The 12,344-nt window shown below is 48.8% G+C and overlaps 1 protein-coding gene across 6 annotated transcripts in view; it reads right to left on the reverse strand.

Moving 5' to 3' along the window:
- Positions 1-5,964, reverse strand: part of NGEF (neuronal guanine nucleotide exchange factor) — a 128,240-nt gene extending 122,276 nt beyond the window's left edge. For 2 of the 6 annotated variants that reach the window (XM_070786897.1, XM_070786895.1), the window contains exon 1: positions 5,677-5,955. The gene's annotated coding sequence lies outside the window, so the exon portion shown is untranslated. Of the gene's footprint in view, positions 1-5,672 lie in introns of all 6 variants that reach the window. The other 4 variants (XM_070786898.1, XM_070786896.1, XM_070786901.1 and 1 more) reach the window with 3 other exon arrangements.
- Between the last annotated feature and the right edge of the window lie 6,380 nt (positions 5,965-12,344).

The following is a 12,344-nucleotide window of genomic DNA, read 5'->3' on the forward strand; positions in this document are numbered from 1 at the left end:
TCAAAATCATTTTTAAAGTTCAAAGCTAACTTCCTAAAAAGGACCTCGGCAGAAAAGAGGGCTTTTCTCCAGCATTCAAGAATCCACACAGGAATGTTGTTGTCACTCAGACAAGAGCAAAAATATCTTTATAGATGTCCTCACTTTTATGAGCAGATTTGCATCTAGAGAGCATCATGAAAAACAAAGCCCATTATGCCAAGGCATTATAAATTTAAAATACTTGGAAGCTTTTTGTCCCATTAGTGGAATTTAATGGGAGTCTGCTTTGGCTCAAGAATGACAAATGAATCAGCTGTGAACAGGAAATTGGGTTTTCTTTATCTACTTATTTGGACAGCAGTAAAAGGGTGCAGGCAGCTGACAGGCCTGGAATGGAGGTGGGGAGCTTGGGAGAGAGGCAGGGGCTCGATCATCTGATCACATCTTATTGCTGCTGGCCCAGGGCAAGCGCGCAGCAAATGCTGACCAGCTGAATGAGGGGTTCTCTGAGGAGTCAGTCTGCAAGGATCACACTGCTGTGGTGGTTTGAAACATGGAGATAAGCAAGTCATACCAAGGGCTTCCCCGACGGCTCACACGGTAGAGAATCTGCCTTCAATGCAGGAGACCCAGGTTTGACCCCTGGGTCAGGAAGATTCCCTGGAGAAGGGAATGGCAACCACTCCAGTGTTCTTGCCTGGAGAATTCCAGGGACAGAGGAGCCTGGCAGGCTATGGTCCATAGGGTCACAAAGAGTTGGATATGACTGAGAGACTAACACAAGCAGGTCATACAGACTAGCACGTGGGATTGAGCAATGCTCCCCAAGTCAGCCACCCAGGATCGACCCTTGTCACTTCTGGACAGAGCCGAGGGGTCAAGGTCCTCAGGTCCAACTTGCCTGCATTCCTCATCCCAGTGGCTCCCAAGCGTCTCTGACCTTTTTAAGGCATAGTCCAAGCTGCTTGTCCACTGGAGGGCCTGGGTTTTGAAGGGTTTATTTCTGATAGGAAGTGAGTGAGTGAGTGAAATTGCTCAGTCGTGTCTGACTCTTTGTGACCCCCTGGACAGTAGCCTACCAGGTTCCTCCACCCATGGGATTCTTCAGGCAAGAATACTGGAGTGGGTTGCCATTTCTTTCTCCAGGGGATCTTTCCGATGCAGGGATTGAACCTGGGTCTCCTGCATTGCAGGCAGACATGTTACCCTCTGAGCCACCAGGGAAGTTTCTGATAGGAAACATAGTCATTAAATAATAATGAATCAATGTCCCATTTTAAGTTCCTCAAAGACCTGCATAACTAATGGTCAGAACTCCTGGCTGTGGGAGACACCAGCGCTGTCGCACAAACCTCCAGCCAAAAGTGAAGGCGATGGGGGCAAAAGCCAGCTAGTGCTGGAGTCCAGAAGTGAGGAGTGGGTGCCCCTGAGACATGCTGGCCGTACAGACCCCTGCTGTGATCTCTGGGAGACCATCCGGGTCTGGGCCTCATGGGTTGGGGCCATCCCCCTCCACCTTCCTCTTGCGCTAGCAAACCTGTTCCATGAGCATCCTTTAAACAAAATTCCTGCTTCCCCAGGTCAGTGCCTCTGCCTCTGCCATTCCCAGGCCCTGCAGGGCTCCCATTTCACCTTGTCGAAACCCTGCTCTTCCTTCCTTGGGAATGTGTTCTATGTAATAGAATGCTATTTAAAGAACTTGCAACATGCAATAAGGGTTAAGTGTGAAAAAATGACTACTTTATTTTCCAAGAGAGATTTACTTCGTCATATATGAAACTATACTCATAAGCTTTTCTTCTCTTGTAGAATAACTAAGAAGAGATGTAAGGCTCTTTAGTGGTGCTCAGCTCAAAGGCCACCTCCTCCATGCAGGCCTCCCTGATAGCCCTCTGATGATCCCCATTATTTTCCCTTCTGAAAGTGAAAGTGAAGTTGCTCAGTCGTGTCCGACTCTTTGCAACCCCACGGACTGCAGCCTACCAGGCTCCTCTGTCCATAGGATTTTCCAGGCAATAGTACTGGAGTGGATTGCCATTTCCTTCTCCAGGGGATCTTCCCGACCCAGGGATCGAACCCAGGTCTCCCGCATTGTAGACAGGCGCTTTACCATCTGAGCTACCAGGGAAGTCTTCCCTTCTGAAGGTAAGGCCTATTAAAGTAGAAAGATTGAGAGATGGCCTGACCCAGACCGCCAGGTCATTAATCAGCCACCTGAGACATTCTCCCAAAGGAAACCCACTAAAGGATGCACTAGACATATGCCCCCTCTTTAGTGCTCAAGGCTTTTGCCCAGACCCAGTCTGGTCTCCACGGGAGCTGGGCTTCAAGAACCTCTTTTGGCCAAAGAAAGGAGTCAGGCTGACAGTCTTCCCTGGGCACATCCTGTAGATCCAGAGGCAGAGCCCCACCCACTGAGCTCAACAGCTCCTTTTCCTTGGGGAAAAGGAGCCCAAGGTGAAAATTTCTCCTGCAGCCTGGCTGCTGTGCCCCAGCAGTGCCCTGAAGATGCCAAGTGGGGGGTCTGGAAAGAAACAGCCCACAGGCTCAGAAGTGTAACTCCCTGCTTGGTCAGCCAAAACACCTCTCAGCCCCATGACCCCATGACCATCCTTGTATTTGGGGGTGGGGCGCTCTGTGCTCCCTTCATGTAGGAGGAGCCTCTATCCTGGTTCTCCTCTGCCAGCCTGAGGGCAGCCCTGGTACCATGTGTGCCCCCAGCCCCTCTCCAAAGTCTCACCTGCCCCAGGTGCTTGGTGATGATTTGATGAAAGAACAAAGGAAGGACTTCCGCATTCCTAGGGTGATGCTGGTAACTTTAGAGCATCAGTGCTGACCCCTACTTAGGGAGGTGATGGGCTCTCGGACGTGGGGAAAGGACTCATCCTGGGAGTTGTGCTGTCTGATGTGGGGCTGGTGGGTCGCCAGCCGCTGAGACAAACAGTGGCTACAGTGTAAACGGTGGAACCAGCAGGCACAGCGACTAGACCTGGCCTCCTTCCCCCGAGTCTCTGGGCTGGTTTGTCCACTGGTGTAAGTTTCCTGGGCTGCCTTTACAGAGGCCAGAGAAGTCTCCCATGGGCAAGTTCTTAAAGCAATGATCTTCCTCCTTCAGTGATCTCTGATCACATGACCTCCTGCCTTTCCTGTAGGGAGCCCCTTCCAGGGAGGGTTTTTAAGACAATGTGGACCCCAGGAAGGGGTAGAGTTGATGATGAGGTCAAGGAAGATTGTCTATTGTGTGTTTTCACAGACCAGAAAGCCTAAGACACCTCCTGGATACCCTGGTTTCTACTGCTGCAAGGCTAAGCAGAGCCAAGGCAGCCAGGACACGAGCAGAAAGGGAAGAGAAAATCTGAGGGCAAGAGCCAAGAGGGAGAAGGTGTGGGAGACCAAAGGAGCAGTGGGGGGCAGGCACGATGGGACATTCCCACCACAGGCATTTTTCCAGTCACCATGGGCAGAACTCGGCAGAACTGTCACAAGTCCCAGTCTGGTTTAGCCAGGGACTGTGAACACCCCGAATTGTATTTAATTGGCATGTGTGCTAAGTCACTTCAGTCATGTTCGATTCTGTGCCACCCTACGGAGTGTAGCCCACCAGGCTCCTCGGTCCATGGAATTCTCCAGACAAGAACACTGGGGTGGGTTGCCATTCCCTTCTCCAGGGGATCTTCCTGACCCAGGAATCGAACCCCAGTCTCCTGCATTGCAGGCAGATTCTTTACCCACTGAGCCACCAGGCCTCTTTTTAATTTAATTAATGTTTCGGGGTTTTTATTTGCTAGTGTAATTGATAAGCTAGATCTTTTTTATTGAGGTAGAGTTGATTTACAATGTATTGGTTTCAGGTGTTCAGCAAAGTGATTCCATTATGCATAAATATAGCTGTTCTCAGCTTTTTCCCCCTTAGAGGTTATTATAAAATATTGACTCTGTGCTCTACAGTCTGTCCTTGTTGTTTACCTATTTTATATGAAATGGCACCCACTCCAGTGTTCTTGCCTGGAGAGTCCCAGGGACGGGGGAGCCTGGTGGGCTGCCGTCTATGGGGTCGCACAGAGTCGGACACGACTGAGCGACTTCACTTTCACTTTTCAGTTTCATGCACTGGAGAAGGAAATGGCAACCCACTCCAGTGTTCTTGCCTGGAGAGTCCCAGGGACCGGGGAGCCTGGTGGGCTGCCGTCCATGGGGTCGCACAGAGTCGGACACGACTGAAGTGACTTAGCAACACCACCAGCACCAGAACACTCTTGGCTGGAAAATCGCATGGACGGAGGAGCCTAGTGGGCTGTAGTCCATGGGGTTGCTAAGAGTCGGACACGACTGAGCGACTTCACTTTCACTTTTCAGTTTCATGCACTGGAGAAGGAAATGGCAACCCACTCCAGTGTTCTTGCCTGGAGAATCCCAGGGACCGGGGAGCCTGGTGGGCTGTGGTCCATGGGGTCGCACAGAGTCGGACATGACTGAAGCGACTTAGCAGCAGTGTGTGTCTATTAATCCCCAATTCAGCCCTCCCCTTCCTTTCCCCTTTGGTATAACCATAAGCTTGTTTTCTATTAATATTTCCGTGGGTCTATTTCTATTTCGCACATATGTTCATTTGTATCATTTGTTTTAGATTTCACATATGAGCAATATCATATGATATTTGTCTCTCTGGGCTTACTTCACATAGTATGATAACTTCATGATCCATCCACGTTGCTGCAAATGACCACCCAAAACTTTAAATCAAGTTTGAAAAGAACAGTCTCCCATTGATTGGCGCATCCGAGAAACCTGTGTCCCCAGATGTTTGAATTGCACCAGGCTCTGGCTGGATGCCGGCCAGGAGTGCAAGTTCAGCAGGTGGGACACGGGCCTCTGAGATGGGCCCCTGAGCAGCAGGTGCGGAGGCAGGGAGCAGCCTTGCAGACAGCGCTCCCCTCACCGCTGTGACTTCCGTCCCCCGCGTGTGCTCCCTGACCCTGAGACTCAAGCCACGGGCACGGAGTCATCTCAGTTTGTTTAGCCTTCACAGTTTACATGTACATTTATTTTTAGGGCTGGAGCCACGGGCATGTGACCCACACAGTTACAGGAGACTCTGTCCTTAGAAGGACCCCTCACTTAGTTTAACACTCTGCAATTGCAGTTCTTAATCATGTTAACATGCTTAATTCTTGGAATTCTTAGTAATGCTTGATCAAAGTGAAAGTCACTCAGTCATGTCTGACTCTTTGCGACCCCATGGACTATACAGTCCCTGGAATTCTCCAGGCCAGAATACTGGAGCAGATAGCCTTTCCCTTCTCCATGGGCTCTTCCCAACCCAGGGATCGAACCCAGGTCAAGGGGCTCCCTTAATCATTTCTCACGGGGCCCCACAACTTCTGCAGCCAGTCATGTTCCTTATCTCACTAGTTCTGAAGCCTTCACAGGAGAGGAGCCTGGTAGGAATTATTACCCCAATTCCCTGGTGGTGAAACTGAGTCCCAGAGGGGAGAATGGTGAAGCCAGGGCGAGTGAGAGACCCAGGGCTGTTTTCTCTCTTGAAGCTCCTTATCAATGAAGGGTAAGTGGGCTTGCCTCTCCCTTCACTCACCTGCCTGGGGTCTTGCCTATGCTGCCCTGGCCGCAGCTTTCCATCCCATTTTATTACCAAAAAAAAACAAAACAAAACACTCAAACCATTTGCTCACCTACCAGTGAGGAGCTCCTGGGGGTTAGAGCCCCACGGACGGCTCTAGTTCTCCTATCCTGTGTCCTGTCGGGGTCTCAGAGCAGGGACGTGTTCTTGGACTCCTCCACTCTCCGAGAACCTGAAGCCAGAGATGCTGACCTCTGCCGAAAGGGCTCCCCGTGAAGCATTCCTGACCTTCAGACTAGCCTGGCCGTGTGCTGGCCCCGTGCCCGTGACAATCACTTCCTGCCTGGGTGTTTACCTTCCTGCGCCTGTGGGCCCAGCCAGGGTGGCGGCCCCACACCTGAACCAGAGGCCGTGCAGAAGGGGAGGTGCTGCCCACGGTGAAGGCCAGGAGCAGCTGGTGCTGCAACCGGGCACAAGGTAAACCTGGTGGTTCCGTGACACCTGGTCCCCCAGCCCACAGTCTTGGCCAGGCAACCCCAAAAGGCAGCTCCAGCTAAGACTTGCAAAAGGTTGCACGTGACATCATGATTCAGCTCAATCCCTTCCAGGCAGGGACACTCGCTGCCTCGTGCCGGACCTTCCTCTGTTACTGTTACTATTACTATTGCTGTTGCTGTCGCTAATAGCTACCTTCTATTTGCTGAGAGTCCCCTGGACTGTAAGGCGATCAAACCAGTCAATCCTAAAGGAAATCAGTCCTGAATATTCCTTGGAAGGACTGATGCTGAAGCTGAAGCTCCAATACTTTGGCCACCTGATGGGAAGAGCCAACTTGGGAAAGACCCTGATGCTGGGGAAGATTGAAGGCAAAAGGAGAAGGGGACGACAGAGGATGAGATGGTTGGATGGCATCAACGACTCGATGGACATGAGTTTGAGCAAGCTTTGGGAGTTGGTGATGGACAGGGAAGCTTGGCATGCTGCAGTCCATGGGTTAGCAAAGAGTCAGACACAACTGAGCGACTGAACAACAGCCTTCTATTCAGTGACAGGTCCTGGGCTAAGTACTTTTCTTTTTTGCTGCCCTGGGTCTTAACTTTGGCCCATGGGATCTTCATTGCCATGTGTGGGATTTTAATCGTTGTGTGTGGAATCTAGTTCCCTGACCAGGGGTTGAACCTGGGCCCCCTGCTTTGTGAGTGCAGAGCCTTAACCACCTGGGAAGTCCCTGGGCTAAGTACTTTACACAATTGTTTTATGTAATCCTTGTGCTAGCTCTGTGAGCAGAGAATTATGCCCATTTTAAAGACATGGAAACAAAGGCCCAGAGAAGCTGATCATCAAGCCCACAGCCACACAGCTAGTAAGATGGGAATCCAGGATTCAAACCCCATCTAATCAGTACCAAAACCTGGGCTCTGAACCACTGCCATCATCTGTCACGTTTAATTGCCATCATGTCCATTTTTAAGTTAAACTCAAATCAGCCATTGTATTAGCTATCTTTTGCTGGCAACAAACTAACCTAAGATGAGGTGGCTTGAAGCAGTGAGCATTTGCTGTCTCACGGTTTCTGTGAACCAGGAGTCAGAGCACGGCTTGGATGGGTCCTCTGCTCAGTGTCCCTCACAGGCTGCAGTCCATGTGCCAGTGGGCTGGGGACCGCATCTCAAGCTCCCCTGGGTAGGATCTCCCTTCACGTTCACGAGCTTGTTGGCAGCATTCAGTTCCTATTGGCTCTTGAACTTGAGGGTCTCAGCTCCTCACTAACTGTGGACCCGAAGCCCCCACAAAGGCCCCTCCTCTGTGGCAGCTTGTCTCCAGGGTGGGTAACAGAGTCCAAGAAGACAGAAGTCGTAGGCTTTGTAGCCTACTCACACACAAGTAACATCTCTTCACTCTCACAATATTCTACTCACTGGGAGGAAGTCATCAGGTACAGCCCATGTTCAGAGGTAGGGGGGTCACACAGAGGCATGAATCCCAAGATAATGGAATTGCTGAGGGCAGGCTTTGAAAGCTGTCTATGACAGCCCTCTGATTACTATGAAATTATGGTTTCAGTTTTTCCTCTGAAAGCTAAATAGACTTGGTCTTTTATCCATCCATCCACTAAGCCATCCACCCACCCACCCATCCATCTAATCACTCATCCATCCATCCATCAACCCACCTATAGACCCACTTATCAATTCACCCACCCACCTACCCACCCATCCATCCATCCACACACCCTTTCATTCATTCAACAAACATTTGAGCAGGACACTATAAACCAAATCCCATATTAGGCTCGGCAGATACCAGAATGAATGAAATTATTCCTTCTGCCCCTCACTGTCCTCAATGACCAAAGGTTCCCAGTGGAGCTTTCACATGTGTGGGGTCTGAGGGATTGTCTGTTGTTCAGGAGGATCCGTTTTCTTTCCTTCATCCGCCACCCTCCTGAGAGTCCTCATCCTCCAGCTCTCTCTCCATCACTGTCTCATGCATTCAGAAAACCTATTTTAAGCTCCTCCTAAGTACACAGTGTTACGATGGCAGGCGCACGCATGTTCGTGAGTGAGAGTGTACCTGGAGACCTGATTTTCTTGGCTGTCTTCTTCCCCTCTTTCTCATTGTTCTGTTTTCCTGTCTCCCCTAGGTCCTAAGGGAGGCCAGGCCCTCCGTGTTTTGGAGACACTTCTTCCTTGCCACACAAACACAGAACCCAGCTCAGAGGTGCCTGCAGTCCTGCTGGTGGGGGGCCTGGTGGGACAAGGGCGGTGGGGCAGGAATTAGCGCCACACTCCCAGGAGGGCAGGGCCAGAGGGCACAAGAGAAATGTGGGCCCTGGCTTCACCTGCCCATGGACCCTGTCTCCTGCCCCTGCCTCCCAGGGTCCAGGGTTGGGTGAGCAAACTCCGAGAAGAGGGCCTATGGGATGCTGTCTGGAGTTGCCAAGCAGATGCCTAGAGGGGGATGGAGTTCTGAGTCTTCTATACAGGAGAGCATTCATTTCACACATTGATGAGCACCTAGGGGGTGCAGGTACTTGCCCTAGGCACTGGGGCTATTGCTGGAAGCCCCTCAAAAATGGATCCAGGTTCTTTTTTCCTCCTCCACCGCATCTCCCTGCTTCAGAATAGACCCCATCAACTCTCACCTGTACCACTGCCACATCCTTTAAACAGATCTCCTGGCTTCAGTCTCTCCCAGTTCCTCCCAGTCCTCTCCACCGCATCTGCTCAGCATGCCATGCGAGTCTTCAGATACAGTCCTGAACCTGTCACTTCCCTGCTCCAAAACATTTTATATAACCTCACAGTCTCCTGCAGAATCCTTCTAGAAATGTTCTCTTGACATGCCATTTCCGTCTCTCTTTCATACACACACACGCACACACGCCTATATCCTTTGTTTTACTTAGGTGGGACCACAATATGTACATATTGCTCTGTATCTATTTCTTGGTAGTTTTCCAAGTCAACACACTTTAAATTCTTCATTCTTTTTTTAATTGTCCACTGCTCTACTGTGGAAGTATTTGGAATAAAACTGAAGTGTCATAGATTGAATGTGTCCCCACTCCCAGCTTGAATTTGTATGTTGAAAACAATTCCTCGATGTGATGATATAGAAGATGGGGTCTGTGGGAGGTGCTGAGGTTCTGAGGGTTCTACCAATAAGGAACACAAGTGTCCTTAAAAAGGGATCCCAGACAGCTCACTTGCCACTTCCACTGTGTGAGATCCAGAGAGACGTGCATCTATGAACCAGGAGGAGGGCTCTAGTGCATGTAAGTCACTTCAATCATGTCTGACTCTTTGCAACCTTATGGACTGTAGCCCGCCAGGCTCTTCTGTCCATTGGGATTCTCCAGGCAAGAATACTGGAATGGGCTGCCATGCCCTCCTCCAGGGGATCTTCCTGACCCAGAGTAAAAACCTGCATCTCTTCGTCTCCTGCAACAGCAGGCGGGCTCTTTACCACTAGCGCCACCTGGGAAGCCCAAGAGAGTTCTCACTAGACATCAAACCTACCAGTATCTTGATCTTGAACATCCCAGCCTCCAGAACAGCGAGAAATAAATTTCTGTTTCTTATAAGCACCTCAGTCTATGCTGTACAGAAAGCCTGAATGGACTAAGACATTGAGAAATCCCTTTCAAACTGGGATGCCCTTGACTAGAGCTTTTGTGGTATTTTCTGGGCAATCAGTGCAGTTCAGTCGTTCAGTCGTGTCCGACTCTTTGGGACCCCATGGACTGCAGCACACCAGGCCTCCCTGTCCATCACCAACACCTGGAGCTTGGTCAAACTCATGTCCATCGAGTTGGTGATGCCATCCAACCATCTCATCCTCTGTCATCACCTTCTCTTCCTGCCTTCAATCTTTCCCAGCATCAGGGTCTTTTCCCATAAGTCAGTTCTTTGAATCAGGTGGCCAAAGTTTTGGAGTCTCAGCTTCAGCATCAGTCCTTCCAATGAATATTCAGGACTGATTTCCTTTAGGATGGACTGGTTGGATCTCCTCACAGTTCAAGGGACTCTCAAGAGTCCTCTCCAACACCACAGTTCAAAAGCATCAATTCTTCAGCGCTCAGCTTTCTTTATAGTTCAAATCTTACATCTATACATGACTACTGGAAACACCATAGATTTTACTAGACGGACTTTTGTTGGTAAAGGAATGTCTCTGCTTTTTAATATGCTGTCTAGGTTGGTCATAGCTTTTCTTCCAAGGAGCAAGCGTCTTTTAATTTCATGGCTGCAGTCAGCATCTGCACTGATTTTGAAGCGCCCCCAAAATAAAGTCTCCCACTATTTCCATTGTTTCCCCATCTATTTGCCATGAAGTGATGGGACTGGATGTCATTTTAGTTTTCTAAATGTTGAGTTTTAAGTCAACTTTTCCACTCTCCTCTTTCATTTTCATCAAGCAGCTCTTTAGTTCTTCTTCACTTTCTGCCATAAAGGTGGGGTCTTCTGCATATTTGAGGTTATTGATATTTCTCCAGACAATCTTGATTCCAGCTTGTGCTTCATCCAGCCCGGCATTTCACATGATGTACTCTGCATATAAGTTAAATTATCAGGGTGACAATATACAGCCTTGAAGTACTCCTTTCCTAATTTGGAACCAGTCTGTTGTTCTATGTCCGGTTCTAACTGTTGCTTCTTGACCTGCATATAGATTTCTTAGGAGGCAGGTCAGGTGGTCTGGTATTCCCATCTCTTGAAGAATTTCCCACAGATTGTTGTGATTCACACACTCAAAGGCTTTGGCATAGTCAATAAAGCAGAAGTAGATGTTTTTCTGGAACTCTCTTGCTTTTTCGATGATCCAGTGGGTGCTGGCAATTTGATCTCTGGTTCCTCTCCTTTCTCTAAATCCAGCTTCAACATCTGGAAGTTCTTGGTTCATGTACCTTTGAAGCCTGGGTTGGAGAATTTTGAGCAATACTTGCCTAGCAGATGAGATTAGTGCAATTGTGCAGTAGCATGAACATTCTTTGGCATTGCCTTTCTTTCAGATTGGAATGAAAACTGACCTTTTCCAGTCCTGTGGCCACTGCTGAGTTTTCCAAATTTGCTGGCATATTGAGTGCAACACTTTCATAGCATCATCTTTTAGGATTTGAAATAGCTCACCTGGAATTCCATCACCTCCACTAGCTTTGTTCATAGTGATGCTTCCTAAGGCCCATTTGACTTTGCATTCCAGGATGTCTGGCTCCAGGTGGGCGATCACACCATTGTGGTTATCTGGGTCATGAAGATTTTTTTGTATAGTTCTTCTGTGTATTCTTGCCACCTCTTGTTGATATCTTCTGCTTCTGTTCAGATCAGATCAGATCAGTTGCTCTTTGCGACCCCATGAATCGCAGCACGCCAGGCCTCCCTGTCCATCACCAACTCCCGGAGTTCACTGAGACTCACGTCCATCGAGTCAGTGATGCCATCCAGCCATCTCATCCTCTGTCGTCCCCTTCTCCTCCTGCCCCCAGTCCCTCCCAGCATCAGAGTCTTTTCCAATGAGTCAACTCTTCGCATGAGGTGGCCAAAGTACTGGAGCTTCAGCTTCGTATTTCTGCTCATCTTTGCATGATTTCTGGGCAACAATTTTTGGTACATCATTCATGGATTTAATAATCATAAACCAATTATTTTAAAGTAGTTGTTATAATTGTTCACTAGCAGAAGTTGAATATTCAAGTGTAGTAAGTTTAATTCATTGTAAGAGGATTTCTTTTAAGATTAATAAGTTACTGTATTGAGTTTGCTGTTGGAGGTGGGTAAGGGAGAGGCAGTTAAAAGGTTGAGGTTAAAAAAAATGTTGTGGTTATTTTAAAAAATATTTGAAGTATATAGAGGTGAGCAGCCAGTTCTGGTCAAGAAAAAGAAATGAGCTGAAGCAGGAATTATTATTATAATATTTATTGACTGCACCCAGGCCAGGTTTTGTTCTAAGCACCTTACTTGAATTATCTTGTTTGGTCATCATTAAAATCCTATGATGAGAAGGCCAGACATGTAGACATTAAATATTAGTAGCTTTTCCGAGGAGAAGGCAATGGCACCCACTCCAGTACTCTTGCCTGGAAAATCCCATGGATGGAGGAGTCTGGTAGGCTGTGGTCCATGGGGTCGTAAGAGTTGGACATGACTGAGCGACTTCACTTTCACTTTTCACTTTCATGCATTAGAGAAGGAAATGGCAACCCATTCCAGTGTTCTTGCCTGGAGAATCCAAGGGGCGGGGGAGCCTGGTGGGCTGACGTCTGTGGGGTCTCACAGAGTCA

The sequence above is a fragment of the Bos indicus genome, chromosome 3, assembly GCF_029378745.1.
Source record: "Bos indicus isolate NIAB-ARS_2022 breed Sahiwal x Tharparkar chromosome 3, NIAB-ARS_B.indTharparkar_mat_pri_1.0, whole genome shotgun sequence".
NCBI classification, from domain to species: domain Eukaryota; kingdom Metazoa; phylum Chordata; class Mammalia; order Artiodactyla; family Bovidae; genus Bos; species Bos indicus.